Raw genomic sequence first — 18,890 nt, 5'->3', positions numbered from 1 at the left:
CATGAACATGATTCTTCATTAGATCATGAACTACCTGTCATGAGTAGTGCATGAAAGATTCAAGAAAATAATATCATGATTGTTCCTTTAACCTTTTATCATGGACAATTCAAGAACTCTGTGTGATACTTTAGTAGTTCATGAACTGTTCATGAACACTTTTTAAGGACAGTTCATGCCCAAAAATTCATGAACACAAATCAAGAACTGTTGAAGGTTAGTTCATGAACAGTTCTTTAATGGTTTGAAGTGTTTATGATTTCAAGAACTGCATTTTGCAGGGGATGTATTTTGGACAGCTATACATATTTATATGCCAAACATGTTTTTACTGTTCTGTGGAAATGTTAGGACTATTCGGGGTTGCTTGTAGGCATATGGTATTAAGAGAATCTGAACCGTATTGTTCACTCTGCGGCTCTAAAATCGCCCCAAAAATGATAACTTGTACTAATCCGTTAAATTAGCACATCAATAAATACACTGTAAAGCTCAATTTGTACACCGTAAATCTAATCAGTGATTGTAATAATCAATAAGTACATTGTACTAATCAGTTAGTACCTTAAAATTTTATCAATTTGTATACTGTAATAATCAATAAGAACTTTGTACATTGTAATAACAAGCTACTTAGTCACCATAACAAGTTATAATTAGTAGTTACTTACTTGAATATTTCAAGTTATACTTAATACAGCAAGCAAAAATGTTAATGTTATTACAACAGAGTTAGAAAAAATACTGATGTGACCCTTTTTAGCTTCCATAGTCACTGTGCAACACAGTTGACGTTCAATTCATATGACTTACAAACAGTTTTCACAAACTTTCTTTTTCATTTTACACAATGTGCTTAGTGAATGATAATAATTATAACTAAAAAATGTCAATAAGCAGATGAGAGTGACATTCACTTTTGTTCATCAATTTAAATATTTCATAGGTACCACACACAGTCAGGTGAAACTACCAAAAACATCATAAAGTAAATAGTTCTAAAAGTAATAATGCTAAAACCTGACAGAAATAAAAATATTCTTTTACCTGAAGGATACCAGTGTCTGGAAAAAATGATTCAAAATTCAACTGTATTTCTTCTCTCTTTTTCACATATTTCTTCTGTTTTATTAAATCCTTCCAAAAATATAATCACTAACAAAATGAAAACTCTTAAAATCATAACAAGTTTTTGTAATTAACTTGATATATCTTAAATATAACCTAGTTCAGTTTAGCAAATAGATGTAAATCTGAGTGTGCAATTCCCCCAGCCAGGAGACAACATACAGACTTCTATATCCAATAATTATAGCTAACATAATGGAAACAGCACCTAATATTGAGAAATGTTGTATTACAAGATAATTAAATGATCCAATGAATAATCAGCACAAGGCAACCACTGCTGAACCTCTTAGGGAACTCTCCCTCAGTTCTACTTACTCTATAACGAACAATCGGCCATTTATCAAAGACATCATTAGCAGCGTCTGTATAAAGTGATGCATCAAATGTGGCTGGACATTGTCCTCAGGAAAACTGGGATTAAAAGGCAAAAGGTGACAGACAAAAGACTCCATATATGTAACATCACCTGACATTGTTTATAGCCTTTCAGAATAAGGCAGCCTCTCTACAAAGGGGTCAGAGAGGGGTTGGGTAGGGTACATGTGCAGTTGTGTATATATTTGTTTACCAGGAATGTAGAGAAGTTAGAGAACATTCTTTCAAGTGAAGTAAGCAAGATTCAGCAAATTTTACTTCTGATAAATTTTATAACACTTGGACTTGTCAAGGGCATTTTCACTTTGTGTCAGTCATAGACCACTTTACCAGATAATGAATTAAATTTTAAGGCGTACGCTAGAATTCGGGGCGAAAATTTTTCCAAATAATAGAATTTCTTCAAACTTTGGATATTGAAGGACAATCATCTAAGAAACAAAAATATGCAATAAAAGTCGTAGGTCACTGGTACTGAAAAACAGTTATCTGCCCTTGAAAATGTCATTTTCCCAAAAAATGACATTTCCAAGGGCAGATAACTCTTTTTCAATACCGGTGACATATAATTTTCATTGCATATTTTTGTTTCTTAGATGATTGTCCTTCAATATCCAAAGTTTGAAGAAATTCTATTATTGGGAAAAATTTCCCCATCTCATATACAGGGAATTCTAGCGTACGCCTTTAGTTACGCCTCCATTATGCTGTTCAATTCATTAAAATGTTTTACAGTAAAAACATATTACGCAGGTTTTTTACGATTTTTTTTTTCATTTTCACAAAGGGGTGCGTATTATATACCAAAGTAGAGCTTCATACATTTTTTTCTTAGTTTGATAGCACGTAAATAACGCCAAAAATCAGACAATTTTTGGCATTTTTGTATGCTGTCTGCTGTTTACTTTATTTGCACCTCCTATTGAAGAGTGCTTTCGGCTGGGTCTAAAAGTATGCAGGTATGGTGCAGTAAGATAAAATTGCCTTTAATTGCGTTTTTTTTTTTTTTTTTTAAATTTTTAAGATGTAATTAATCATTTAAGCGGCCATGTGTTCACAAAGTCGGTCAATTGTCGTACATATCCAACAGCAATGGATATTATAGGCCAGTAGAATTAATAAAACCTTGTGAAGTGCAAAATTTCGCAGTTTGTGTAAAATCAGTAAAAACATTTTCTACCAGAGGTTGTTCAAACAAAATGCAATTAAAACAGTTTGTTTGTTATTTCTGTATTTAATGTAAAGCCAATTATTACTGATCAATTCAGTCGATCATACATTGTTAAACAAACACGCAAATTAACTTCTCCTTTGATGTGCCAATAATTATGAAATGTTCGCACATATAAAGCTTATGAGAAGGTCTTGACAGTTTGAGAAAATGTCATGTTGTCAAGAGTGCCTGTAAATACTGATGACATCTTTTAGATGTCCGTAACTGGTTAAGCAGCAAGTGCGATTTTCATGTGAAGTAGTTGTTGCGCGAGCCGAAAATGAGATTGTAAACAAATTTCTCAGACTAATTTTCGATGCGTATTATATTCCAATGTATATGTTTTCCCAAGATTTTGATACAAGATCGGAGGTGCATAATATGCACGCTAGAGTAATATATTCGAGATTTTACAGTAACCTATGATGATCCAGCATATACTTTCGAAGTTTGAAGAATTTTGACACCTATAAATTAGCAGACACATACCTACAACAATTGTACCTGTATATATTCAACCTCCAATCTGACTAAGGTACTTGATCTTCTAAACGAAGATCTGAGAATGACCCATTCACATTCGTCTTCTGTATATTTTGGATTCCGATACTGCTATTTTTATTTTCGCAAATCTATTTTTATTTGAACCAATCAGACGACTTGCTTCAACAAGCATTTGGCTGAACCATCAAAATAGCATGGAATGTCAAAGGGTGAGAAAAATGTGCAGTCAGTCCGGGACTCGAACCCGGGACCCCTCGCTTACACGGCGAGTGCCCTACCAACTGAGTTAACCGGCTGTCTGACACCATACGTGACCAAGTCCATACCATGACATATGATTTCTTTCAAAACACGAGGGCGTAGTCGCGATGTGGTCGTCATAATTCTAGATTTGTTGTTAAGCATTCACGCCAATCGACCGGTTGGGTAGAAATGGCCAAATACCAAAACTTTTCATGCATATTCATTCTTAACATAAAATCAGGATTCAATATTTTAATAGATACATTTATATTGTTCTTCTTTTATAGAAATGGTGTTTAGTTGACAAAAATCTGCCATCATATGCCTTCAAAATTTCCATTCAAACAAGAGGGCCATGAAGGCCCTGTATCGCTCACCTGACCTATTGACCTAAAGATCATCAAGATTAACATTCTGACCAAGTTTCATTACCATATGGACATAAATGACCTCTAAAGTGTTAACTAGCTTTTTCCTTTGATCTGACCCAGTGACCTAGTTTTTGACCCCACATGACCCAGATTCGAACATGACCTAAGATCAACAAGATTAACTTCTGACTAAATCTGAGATATAGTCATAATGTGCCTCTAGAGTGTGAACAAGCTTTTCCTTTGATTTGACCTAGTGACCTAGTTTTTGATACCACCTGACCCAGATTTGATTATGACCTATAGATCATCAAGATTAACATTCTGACCAAGTTTCATTAAGATATGGTCATAAATGTGGCCTCTACAGTGTTATCAAGCTTTTCCTTTGATTTGACTGGTGACCTAGTTTTGATTCTACATAATCCAATTCAACTGGACCTTAAGATCATCAGATTAACATTCTGACAGTTTCATTCATATGGACATAAATGACCTCTAAGTGTTAACTAGCTTTTCTTTGATCTGACCGGTGACTAGTTTTTGACCCAATGACCCAGATTCGAACATGACCTAAGATCACAAGATAACATTCTGACTAAAATTCATGAAGATAATAGTCATAAATGTGGCCTCTATGGTGTAACAAGCTTTTCCTTTGATTTGACCTAGTGACCTAGTTTTAGACTCCACCTGACCCAGATTTGATTATGACCTATAGATCATCAAGATTAACATTCTGACCAAGTTTCATAAAGATATGGTCATAAATGTGGCCTCTACAGTTAACAAGCTTTTCCTTTGATTTGACCTGGTGACCTAGTTTTTGATCACATAACCAGATCAAATGACCTTAAGATCATCAAGATTAACATTCTGACAAAGTTTCATGAAGAGATACAGGCATAAATGTGACCTCTACAGTGCTAACAAGCTTTTCCTTTTATTTGACCTGGTGACCTAGTTTTTGACCCCAGATAACCCAACATTGAACTCGTCCAAGATTTTATTCAGGATAACATTCTGACCAAGTTTCATCAAGATTAGGCCAAAATTGTGACCTCTAGGGTGTTAACAAGCTTTTCCTTTGATTTGACCTGGTGACCTTGTTTTTGACCCCAGATGACCCAATATCAAATCATCCAAGATTTTATTGACGGTAGCATTCTGACCAAGTTTCATTAAGATTGGGCCAAAAATGTGACCTCTAGCGTGTTAACAAGCTTTTCCTTTGATTTGATCTGGTGACCTAGTTTTTGAACCCAGATGACCAAATATTAAATTTATCCAAGATTTTATTGAGAGTAACATTCTGACCAAGTTTCATTAAGATTGGGTCAAAATTGTGACCTCTAGAGTGTTAAACAAGCTTTTCCTTTGATCTGACCTGGTGACCTAGTTTTTGACCCTGGATTACCCGATATCGAACTCGTCCAAAATTTTATTGGGAGTAACATTCTGAACAAGTTTCATAAGATTGGTCAAAATGTGACCTCTAGAGTGTTAACAAGCTTTTCCTTGATTGACCCGGTGACCTAGTTTTGATTCACATATCCAATTACAATTGGACCTAAATATCAGATAACATTCTGACAAAGTTTCATGAAGAGATACAGGCATAAATGTGACCTCTACAGTGTTAACAAGCTTTTCCTTTTATTTGACCTGGTGACCTAGTTTTTGACCCCAGATAACCCAACATTGAACTCGTCCAAGATTTTATTCAGGATAACATTCTGACCAAGTTTCAACTGGAGCTTGAAGATGCCAAACTGGGTCTTTTTCCAGAGATCAAGGCACTTTAATCAGTTATATTTTCATTGGTAAATTGAGCTTTAAACATCCTGTGCCAAGACTAATTTTAAAGCTTATAAGACTGCTAAAATTTGTTGAAATATGATAGTTATTTCATTTGTTTATGATTATAAATATCACCACATACTACTGTGTTTTGCCACTCCTTCCTGTCTTCGACAGTAGTTAAAAGGTTTTCCTGGAAAGACCTTTGTCTTGAAACATATTAATCAGTCTGGAGGTTTTACTTTGGCTTCTTAAACAGAACTCAAACTAGAACTGTCATAGAAGTGACGAATAATACCCAGACAATACAGCCTTGTCACAGAAGTATGGCAACCATAAGAAAGAAATGGCCTAAAGAAGGTGCAATTTAAGTTGTTTAGTCGTGGCCATGGTTGATAACTATGTGAAAAATTTGTGGTTTGTAGCCAATGTCAAAATCAAACTTGGCCTATATTTGATGATGTTACACCAGGTCCTGTGTATCAAAAATTATTTAAATCTGTCAACCATGTCATAAGTCCGGAAACCATGAGTTTGGCAAATTTTAAGTATGAAAGAGGCCATAACTATGTCAAACAAGAGGGCCATAATGGCCCTAGGTCGCTCACCTGAGAAACACACCATAACTGTGTAAAAATGTTTGACCTAGTGATTTCATGGAAACAAATATTCTTTATTTTAATTAAGATTGGACCAAAAATGTGGTCTCTTGACTTTAAACAAGTATTTGCTTAGATATAACCTAGTGACCTAGTTTTTGACCCCAGACGACCCATATTCAAACTTGACCTAGAATTTATCAAGACAATCATTCTGACCGAATTTCATGAAGATCAATTGAAAAATACAGTCTCTATTGCATACACAAGGTTTTTCTTTGATTTGAACTATGACCTACTTTTTGACCCCAGATGACCCATATTCGAACATGACCTAGATTTTATCAAGGCAATCAATCTGACCAAATTTCATGAAGATCAATTTAAAAATACACAAGGTTTTTCTTTGATTTCACCTAGTGACCTAGTTTTTGACCCCAGTTGACCCATATTCAAACTTGGCCTAGATTTTATCAAGGCAATCGTTCTTACCAAATTACATGAAAATCACTTGAGAAATGCAGCCTCTATTGCATACACAATTTTTTTCTTTGATTTGACATAGTGACCTAGGTTTTGAAATCAGATGACCCATATTTGAACTTGGCCTATATTTCATCAAGGTAATCATTCTGACAAAATTTCATGAAGATCAATTGAAAAATACAGCCTCTATCGCATACACAAGGTTTTTCTTTGATTTGACATAGTGACCTAGTTTTTGACCCCAGATGACCCATTTTCAAACTTGGACTAGATTTCATCAAGGCAATCATTCCAACCAAATTTCATGAAGATCAATTCAAAAATACAGCCTCTATCGCATATACAAAGTTTTTTTTTATTTGACCTGGTGACCTAGTTTTTTATCCTAGATGACTCATTTTCAAACTTGGTCTAGATTTCATCAAGGTTATCATTCTGACCAAAATTCATGAAGATCGATTGAAAAATACAGCCTCTATCGCATACACAATGTTTTTCTTTGATTTGATCTAATGACCTAGTTTTTAACCCCAGATGACCCATTTTCAAACTTGGCCTAGATTTCATCAAGGTTATCATTTTGACAAAATTTCATGAAGATCAGTTGAAAAATACAGCCTCTATAGCATACACAAGGTTTTTCTTTAATTTGACCTAGTGACCTAGTTTTTTTTATCTTAGATCACCCATTTTCAAATTTGGTCTAGATTTCATCAAGGTCATAATTCTGACCAAAATTCATGAAGATCAATTGAAAAATACAGCCTCTATCGCATACACATTTAATGTTTTTCTTTGATTTGACTTAGTGACCTAGTTTTTGACCCAGATGACCCATTTTCAAAAAACCTGTCCTAGATTTCATCAAGGTTATCATTCTGACAAAATTTCATGAAGATCAGTTGAAAAATACAGCCTCTATCGCATACACAAGCTAAATGTTGACAGACAAACAGACAGACGACGGACATCCAAAGATCACAAAAACTCACCTGAGCATTGCTCAGGTGAGCTAAAAATGGTGGTTTGTAGGCGAAGTTGAACTTTACCTGTATTTTATGATGTTACACCTGTGTACCAAAATTTATTTAAATCTGTCAAGCCTTTCATGAGTTATTGTCCGAAAACCATGAGTTTGGCAAATTTTAAGTCGGAAAGGGGCCATAACTGCATAAAGAAATTGGTGGTTTATAGCCAAAGTCGAACCAATGACCTGTATTTTATGATGCTACACCTGTGTATCAAATTTTTTTAAAATCTGTCCAGCCTTTCATGATTTATTGTCCGAAAAACTATGAGTTTGGCAAATTTTAAGTTGGAAAGGGGCCATCTGTGTCAAAAATGGTGGTTTGTAGGCAAAGTCGAACTTGACCTGTATTTTATTCTACACCTGTGTATCAAAATTTATTTAAATCTGTCAAGCCTTTCTTGAGTTATTGTCCGAAAAACCATGAAAACCAATGGACCGACCGACAGACAAGCTCACTCCTATATACCCCCACCCCCTCATTCATTTATGGGGGTATAATAAACTCAGTAATAGGCATATGCTATGTACAATCCAAAAAATATTATTAATACTTTAAGAGAGTTTAAACTAGTAGACATATAATATACTTAAGAAAATGCTTAGTTTGTTTGCTTGCTTTGGGTTGAGGGCCATTTTTTCAACAGCATTTCAGTTATGTAATGTAACCAGTTTTCCTGGATTTTGTACCAGTAGTAACCTATTCTTCGCAAGTAACTGCCAACTTCCCCACATGAATCTGAGGTGGAGGATTAATGATTTCAGACACAATGTCTTTTATCAATCATTACTGTGCCTTCAATATTCTGAAAATATCTTTTATATTACAAATGGTGCACTTAATGAAAACACCTACAGAACAAGAGCTGTCCGTAAGACAGAGCGCTCCACTATTCGGCAATTTGACAGTAAATTAATTTATGTCTCAGTAAGAGACCTCTACACCAAGTCTTTATCTTATATTGTACTAAAGTCAAATCCAGAAACAGAAGATTGCCAAAAAACTTTAAGTATGAAAGGGCCATAATTCTGTCAAAAATACAATTAGAGTTATGGGGATTGTAACCAAACATGCAGATGATGATTACAAAGTAATATTTTTAATTTCAAGTCATTATCTTTTAAAGTACCAAAGACATGTCTATAAATGAAGACCAACGCTCTTACCTATTGAGCTAAGCTGGCGGGCTTTGTATGCTGGACAATTACAGTAAGATATAAGCAATAGTAGCAAAGATATGACAGAAAAACAAAGGTTGCCAAAAAACTTTACCCTTAAAACTAACCTAAGTATAACACCTTGGTGACCTTGACCTTGGGTATAATGGCCCTAGATCACTCACATGATTTCATACATGAACAATTTTCATACAGGCTATTGGTTTTAATAAATTACCATGAATCTACTAATATTTCAGCAGAAGATCACACAAGGAACTGTGTGAAATCAAGTTCTAGACAAGATGATTTTCAAAGTGCATCCTCTGTCTAAATTTAACCCTTAGCCTGCTAAATTTCTATAATGGACTGGTCCATCATTCAATTTGGGCAATAGCATTTATTATTCGAAGGGGTGTTTACTGAAAATTTACTGACTGAATAGCGAACAGTGCAGACCATGATCTTGGTCTGCACTGGTCGCAAAGGCAGAATTACTGCCGCCAGCAGGCAAAGGGTTAAGCTCAACACATTGTGGCAATGGTTTCTAATAGTCAGGAAAGCCATCCTTGGCAGAAAAAAAAAACTTTTCTGTAAACTAAGTTATGATAATAAAATCTGCAACAAGAATTTCAAACATACATAGTGGCTCCAAAGGGCAGTCAAGAGGAACCATTTAAAAAAAAGATCATAACCTAGGAACCCTTATTATGACCTTGACCTTTGAAATAGGGGACTTGTGTCCTGTGGCAATACTGATTCACTGAGGTAATTATCTCTGCTAAATAGAAAAAAAAACAAAACTGCTCAACGCTATGGCCCAGACATGCTCTAAGATGACCTTTGACACCTAAGAGTAACCTTGACCTTTGAGATAAGGACCAGAGTTTGAGTTAGACAGTGTTTCACTGAGGTAGACATTTTTATTAAATAATCAAACTTATTGCTAGGATAAAATCTGACAAGTGACCTTTTACCCCCAAGTGTGACCTTGACCTTGACCTTTAAGATAGAGACCTTGGATTTGCACACAACACTCTATTTCATTGAGATTAATATTTATGCCAAATAAAAAATGACTGCTCAATGCATGTCAAAAGTACAGCCAAGACAAGCTGCAGAATGAAATTTGACCTCTGTTACCTTGACCTTTGATATAGTGACCTCGAGTTTGCCCATGCCACTCTACAGTTATGCAAAATAAGAAGAAGATTTCTCTGTGCATTTCAAAGTCTTGGCCTGGACAAGATCTGACATTAACTTAACTTTGACCATTCCCTACCCTAAGTATGACCTTGATCTTTAAGATAGGGACCTTGGGTTTGTAAACACTCATGCCAAATATAAACAAGATTGCTCCATGCAATTCAAAGTTACTGTCCAGACAAAATTGGACTGACACACTAAAGCACAAACACACAATCCCACATACACCAAACAGCCATTTTGATTACTATGTCCAGCTTGCAACAAGCAATAACTCTTATTACACTTTTCTCATAGCAGCATTCAAATAATGAGTGAAATTTCATACGGACGATAAAGGGCCGCAATTTAAGTTATATGATGACGTTTCAAGCATTTATTGGTAGAAGAACACCCAATCTGCCCTCAACATGGGTGGGCACAGCAAGCTGGACTGCGTCCTCCCATTTTCTCCCCTGCTCCTGCAGTTTATGATGCCATGTTTGATGTTGTATTAAATTATGAAAACTAACTTCAACGATCCTTTGAGAAATATTTTCTTCCTCTTAAACTGAGTTACAGCAAAAAGGCAATATCTGTTTGTCTTGTGTTTTTAGAATAAATTTGCAGAAAAAGACAGCTTTAATCAAAACTGAGAAGAAAATTTATATGATTTTTCCCCACTGAGAAATAAACTGTTTATATAATTATGGTGCAATCTGTCAAAACATTCCTCATTGAAATAATTACATAACAGAGCAAGAAAAAATACTTGAAAGTTATTAGACCCAAGAGTACTTCTATCGAAAAATGTGTTAAAAAAGTAGTACACCATGAAATTTGAATATGTGCATGTTCATGGGCAAATGTGAGAATTTATGAGACAATATTTACAACAAACTAAATGTGTTTGTATATTCATTTTTCTGACAATTTCATTTACTCACATTTTGCGATGAATAAAAACTGACACATGAGTTTTAACATAAGGATCTACACATGAAACCAATGCCAGCACCAGAGGTTATTGTTCCTTCTCTTGAGAAGGAACATCAAGAGAAGGAACATTATGATTCGGTAAGTCACACTTGACTGAGCTACTGATATCGAAAGCTGTTGTCATTACAAGCTGGCCAATCAGACTCCGTGACCTTAGAAATAACCTCTGACGTTAAAACTATTCTTTCCTTATTGAGGCAAGTCTCTGACTGAAACGTTCCCTGGATTACATATTACTAAACCCGAAGATGGTTGATTATAGGGCTGTGGATCGTCAGACAAGTGGCGATTCGATCCGATCTGCGAGTCTGGGCTGACGATTCACAGATCGAACCACGGATCACCAACAACTTATAATGATACAAAAATGTAAGCCTGTTATTTTTGTACTGTTTTCTTTATGGAATCAAAGCTTTGCAGTTCTCATAGTGCTCAGTTTAATAGTTTTGACCTATGTTTAATGTTTTGCTCATTAATTACAGTCAGGTTTCTCGGGTGGACTTCTGTAATGTTCGGCCATTCTTGCAGATGAACGATATGACGTCGGTCATTAATAATCACAATTTTTAGTAACAGTTTTGCATTTTTTGATAAGAAAATTTTATTTGGACAGAAATTTCTTATCTAGATTTTTATTGAATTTAATTACTTAAATGATAAATGTTTATTCATTGTTTTGACATATTCCATATTAACTTTAGTTGGAAAATAGGACCGATGCTAACTCGACATTTATTTACATCCGGTTTAGAATCTAAAAACTTGTAATCGTTTTAGATGTGCAAGAAAACTCATTGAAGACGTTTAATGTGACTTTAATATAGTTTTATTGATAGAATTTTACAAATTGCATGTATTAATGAAAAAGATCGCGATCCAACGATCCTGACAATGACGAATATCCGTACTCGAACTTCTGGTCAAACTCGTGGATATCCGAGTACTCGGATACTCGTTACAGCCCTAGTTGATTGATTCTTTTATTTCCTCCATTCTTGAAGAACATAACATATCAGGGTTCATACAGAATTCTGTTACTCAATTTCCATGATATTTCCATGATCTTCAGTGATTTTCCATGATACAGTAAAGTATCGCTTTCACATGACATTAAGGCAAATTATTGCATATAACTAAATATTAAATAGATTCACCACGATACAATGTGCAATACAATCTTTAAGCAGAACTTAACATTTTGTGATATTTCTAATTAAGAAAACTTGCAAGACAAAAATAATGAATGCAATCATAAAACAAACAGTAGATCTAAGTAATTATTAAACAGACAGGAATAATGCTTCTTTTTTATTTGAATTCATAGTAAGTTTCTTCTAGCGCAAATCTGAATACATTTTCAATAAATGTCATTATACATTCATCATATAACTGAACATACTGTTGATACTCGTGTAAAATGCACAGACTTATGACCCCCAGGACCACCCCTGAGTCGTGAGGGCGTAGTATTCACGGGTATAGATATAAACGAATTTCCAACTTCAAAATAAGTTTCAGATTTCATGTGCAGATTTTCGCCATTTCGGTAAAGGGAAACTACTCTCAGCGCTAACTGTCTATGCTAAAATCTAAGATTGCCATTACATACTGTAAAAGATCGAGTGTTTTTTTTTTCTTTAATGATTTTAATTTCATATAAATTTAATATTATTTTGATGAAAGAAATATAAACAAGAGCTGTCTCCATAGGATGACATATGCCCCCGATGGCACTTTGAATGAGTAGTTATGGCCGATGTTAGAGTTTAGGACCTTTGACCTACGGAGCTGGGTCTTGCGCGCGACACGTCGTCTTACTGAGTAACACATTCATGCGTAGTTATTTTAAAATCCATGCATGAATGACAAAGATATGGACCAGACACGCCCATCAATGCACTATCATGAAAAATGACCTTTAACGTCTAAGTGTGACCTTGACCTTTGAGCTACGGACCTGGGTCTTGCGCGTGACACGTCGTCTTACTGTGGTACACATTCATGCCAAGTTATTTGAAAATCCATCCATCGATGACAAAGATATGGACCGGACACGCCCATCAATGCACTATCCTTTAATGTCTAAGTCTGACCTTGACCTTTGAGCTACGGACCTGGGTCTTGCGCGCGACACGTCGTCTTACTGTGGTACACATTCATGCCAAGTTATTTGAAAATCGATCCATCGATGACAAAGATATGGACCGGACACGCCCATCAATGCACTATCCTTTAATGTCTAAGTGTGACCTTGACCTTTGAGCTACGGACCTGGGTCTTGCGCGCGACACGTCGTCTTACTGTGGTACACATTCATGCCAAGTTATTTGAAAATCCATCCATCGATGACAAAGATATGGACCGGACACGAAAATTGCGGACAGACTGACAGACCGACAGACCGACAGACTGACAGACCGACAGACGGACAGACGGTTCAAAAACTATATGCCTCCCTTCGGGGGCATAAAAAGTCATAGATATTATGACACTAATTAAAGATCTAGTATTATCTCCAACCAAGATCAAATTGTGAACAACAAAACTGATATGAGGTGTCACGCTAATTGCCGATAATTACTGGCCATTTAATAACAAGCAGACTGTGTTCTAAATTATTTTCTCTCCCTTTTTATTCTGCTTTCCAGTTTAAAGATCTCTCTAATTGTTGTTTTTGCACTTCAGTCAGTCTGACATCGTCTCTCAATCGTTTTAGTTACCGTTACTCAGCATACATGCCTCTGGCAAATACACAGCACATGTGTGAAGTTGCCAAGTGTCATATCTGAATATCGAGTGACCTTTTTTCAGGACGTCTCCTATTTTGATAAATGTTTGGCGGGTAATTCAAAAGGGCGGTGCTGAAAGGGCAGAAGGGCACTGAAGAAAAAAAATAGGGCGGCGATTTGGACAGAAGGGTGGCGCTAAAACAGCAGGGTGCGGACGAACGAAATGGCCGTTAACAATTTCATTTTCGCTTGTATTCACTCCAGACTATCGGCAGGGAAAATTGTAATAAAATTAGCGAAAATCACTTTTATTTTTATTTCAAAATCGGGTTGGCGCTCCCGAAAACCAGAAAATTAAACAATTCTAGCCCAATTTCTAGATTTTCCATGGTCTGTTTGGGATTTCCATGATATTTCCATGATAAAATCTATCTTTTCGAAATTCCATGATATTTCCATGATAGCGTGATTTTCCATGATATTTCCAGGTCTGTGCGAACCCTGCATATGTACAAACAGATAGACATACATCAGCAAATTTACATGTAAACAACTAAATATTATCGTTACCTTTAAATGCATGGTTAACATGTGAAAACAAACCTTATTGTGACCCTCTAATTATGCGCAATAAATTCACGCATCGAATCGTAATGGATTGACTAGTTAGTTCTTTCCCCCCTAGCATATACTTGACCTATCAGGTGGGGGGAAAAATTGACTGGTCAGTTCTTTCTCCCCTACTATTATACTTGAATTGTCAGGTTGGGGAAGAAATTGACTAGTCAGTTCTTCCCCACCCCCCTTGCATAAACTTGACATATCAGGTGGCGGAAGAAATTTACCAGTCAGTTCTTTCCCCCCTAGCCAGTACTTGACCTGTCGGGTGGGGAGAAGAAATTGACCAGTCGGTTCTTTCCCCCCTAGCATATATTTGACCTATCACGTGGGGGAAGAAATTGACCGATCAGTTCTTTCCCCCCTAGCCAGAACTTGACCTGTGGGGTGGGGAAATGAAATTGACCAGTCAGTTCTTTCCCCCCTAGCCGTTACTTGCTCTGTTAGATGGGGGAAGAAATTGACCGGTCAGTTCTTTCCCCCAACTAACAGACCAAGTACTGGCTTAGGAGGGGAAAGAACTGACCAGTCAATTTCTTCCCCCCACCTGACAGGTCAAGTACTGGCTAGGGGGAAAGAACTGACTAGTCAATTTCTTCCCTCACCTGACAGGTCAAGTACTGGATAGGGGGGAAAGAACTGACTGGTCAATTTCTTCTCCCCACCCAACAGGTCAAGAACTAGCTAGAGGGGAAAGAACTGACCAGTCAATTTCTTCCCCCACCTGACAAAGCAAGTACTGGCTAGATGGAAAAGAACTGACTAGTCAATTTCTTCCCCCACCTGACAGGTCAAGTACTGGATAGGGGGGAAAAAACTGACTGGTCAATTTCTTCTCCCCACCCAACAGGTCAAGAACTAGCTAGGGGGGAAAAAACTGACCGGTCAATTTCTTCCCCCACCTGACAATGCAAGTACTGGCTAGGGGGGAAAGAACTGACTGGTCAATTTCTTCCCCCCACCTGACAGGTCAAGTACTGGCTAGGGAGGAAATAACTTAAGTTATCAATTTTTTCTCCCTCCTGATAGGTCAAGTACTGGCTAGGGGGGAAAGAACTGACTGGTCAAATTCATTTCCCCATCTGACAGGTCAAGTACTGGATAGGGGGGAAAAAACTGACTGGTCAATTTCTTCTCCCCACCCAATATGTCAAGAACTAGCTAGGGGGGAAAGAACTGACCAGTCAATTTCTTCCCCCATCTGACAAAGCAAGTACTGGCTAGGGGGGAAAGAACTGACCGGTCAATTTCTTCCCCCACCTGACAGGTCAAGTACTGGCTAGGGGGGAAAGAACTGACTGGTTAATTTCTCCCCCCACCCCTGACAGGTCAAGTACTTGCTGGGGGGGAAAGAACTGACCAGTCAATTTCTTCTCCCACCTAACAGAAGCAAGTACTGGCTAGCGTGGAAAGAACTGACCGGTCAATTTCTTCTCCCCACCCGACAGGTCAAGTACTGGGTAGGGGGGAAAGAACTGACCAGACATTTTCTTCGCCCACCTAACAGAGCAAGTACTGGCAAGAGGGGGAAGAAACGGTCAGTTCTTTCTAGCAAGTACTGGCTAGAGGGGAAAGAACTGACCAGTAAATTTCTTCCCCCACCTGACAGGTCAAGTATATGATAGGAGGGAAAGAACTGACCGGTCAATTTCTTCCCACTTAACAGAGCAAGTACCGGCTAGGGGGGAAAAACTGACCGGTCAATTTCTTCCCCAACATGACAAAGCAAGTACTGGCTAGGGGGGATAGAACTGACTGGTCAATTTCATTTCCCCACCCGACAGGTCAAGTACTGGCTGGGGGGAAAGAACTGACCAGTCAATTTCTTCCCCCACCTAACAGAGCAAGTACAGGGTAGGGGGAAAAGAACTGACTGGTCAATTTACTTCCCCCACCTTACTGTCAAGTACTGGCTACGTGGGAAAAGAACTGACCAGCAGTAATTCCCTTACCTTAGAAGAAATTGAAACAGGAAAAAGGCAAATTAAAAATACAACAGAAATTAAAATAAGTTAAAACATTTCTTTAATTTACACAAAATATGAAACATACATGTATTTCTTATTTTATACGCAATTTAAATGAAAACCGACTGTCGGAAATGAAAAAAACAGGCTAGTTAAGAATAACCAGTTCCAATTCACTAACAGGGGAAATAACTGACTAGCCAGGAAAATTGATGAGGGGGGAAAGAATTGACTAGTTAGTTTTTTCCCCCCATAAGAATGATCAAGAGTAACCAGTTGCGATTGGGGGGAAAAAATTGACTAGGGGGGGAAAGAACTGACCAGTCAGTTTCTTCCCCGGGGAAAAAACTGACTAGTCAATTCTTTCCCCCAGGGAAGAAACTAACTAGTCAGTTTTTCCCCCAGGGAAAAAACTGACTGGGGAAACAACTGACCGTTACACCGGGTCAATGTCTTATTGCTGTATTTACGCAACTGAAAGTGGTGACAGATTTAATTAGTTGTTGGATTAAACAATTTGTGTAAAATAACTAGCGTAAATACTTACTTGACATTTTTTGGTAGTATAAAACAGATATTGCAACCAAAATTTTACAAGATGATCATTATATATTCATATAGATGTGCCCTAGAAGGAACTTTTGGTATGCTTTAACTTGTAATAGCCATAGTTTGGCCAGGTCAGGCAAAGAATTACAGACTGGACAAGAAAAACAACAGAAAGTCTTGATCTTCAAGTATGTTACTGACATTTCACCTAAGGCTTTTAGTCTTGCATGCAGTGAATGTTAAGTCCTGTTGCAGTGAATGTTAAGTCAAATAAATTGCAAATCCATACAGGCTTGCAAAGTTATTTACCAAACAAAAACGTAACAGTCACTGACTGACAGATTGGGCACAATTAACCTCTGGTCCCCATATTTACTCAACTGAGGACTTTGCCATGGTCATCTTAAACTACAGACTGATAGTGTTCAATTATTTACTCAGTTGAGGAGTTTGGTCTACTTAAATCTGACCAGATATTAACTTGATATTGTTCTGTGTCAATCTCTGCATTTCTACGTGCCATCCTAAACCAATTTTAGTACAACAGACAAATTCAATTTTCTCATTCTTGTAATTAATTCACAAACAAAGCAATTTCTTGTGCAAATTTGATAAGTAGACTTTTTCTTCCTTTAATCTTGCAATTTTTTTCCTGAATTGTTTAATATCAGATTTGGGAACAGAGAAGTGTGACTGAGGAAGGAAACATTTCTTAATGTTTAGATCAGATTCAACATAACATGTAATCTAAGAGTCCAGGAAAAGGAAAATATTGACTTACAGATGGAATTCCATTTTATGTCCTTTTTTTTCAGAATGACTGCATACAGACATCAGAACAGGGCTATATGACGTAAGCCTTTCAGACAATGCACTGAAGAACTGTCGAACAAGTGTGTGAAGTTGTATCCATTTCTAATAGTGGTTACTGTGATACTCGGGCTAAACAAAAACTCACTGAATCAGAAACGGGGATTAACTTAGTCAACAAGAGGGCCAAGATGGCCCTAGTTGGCTCACCTGTGTAACATGCCATAACAGTGTAAACATGTTTTTCCTAGTGATTTCATGGAGACAAATATTCTGACCAATTTTCATTAAGATTGGACCAAAGAACGTGGCCTCTTGAGTGTATTATAAGCATTTTCTTTTATTTGACCAAGTGACCTTGTTTTTTACCCCACATGACCCAGAATGCGAACTTGTCCAAAATTTCATGAAAACAAACATTCTGACAAAGTTTCGGGAAGATTGGAGCAAAAAAGTGGCCTCTAGAGTGTATACAAGCTTTTCTTATGATTTTACCTGGCGACCTAGTTTTTGACCCCACGTGACCCAGATTTGAAATCATCTAAGATTTCATGATAACAAACATTCTGACCAAATTTTATGAAGAATAAAAAATGTGTCCCCTAGGGTGTAAACAAGCTTATTCTTTGATTTGACCTGGTGACCTAGTTTTTGACCCCACATGACCCAGATAAAAATTCATGCGATATTTCATGCAGATAAACATTCTGACCAAGTTTCATGCACATCAACTGAGCAAGAGTTGATCTGACCTGATGACCTAGTTTCTGAACCCATATGACCAAGTTTCAAACTTGGCCTAGAAATCATCAAGATAAACATTCTGACCAAGTTTCAAGAAGATAGGGTCATAAATGTGGCCTCTAGGTTGTTAACAAGCTTTTCCTTTGATTTGACACAATGACCTAGTTTTTGACCCTACATGACCAAGTTTCAATTTAGGCCTAGAGATCATCAAGATAATTATTCTGTGCAAGTTTGTATCAAATCAAAGCATAATTTTTAAATGAAACCTCTATATGGCTGAAAGGGCCAAAATAGAAAACTTTAGAACCCATGATGGAATCTAACCGGTTTTCAAAAGGAACCGAGATCTTATTGTGACTTAAGTTGTGTGTAAGTGTGG

This window comes from Mercenaria mercenaria, chromosome 5 (assembly GCF_021730395.1).
Source record: "Mercenaria mercenaria strain notata chromosome 5, MADL_Memer_1, whole genome shotgun sequence".
Taxonomy (NCBI): Eukaryota; Metazoa; Mollusca; class Bivalvia; order Venerida; family Veneridae; genus Mercenaria; species Mercenaria mercenaria.
Note: the sequence above shows the minus strand (reverse complement) of the source record.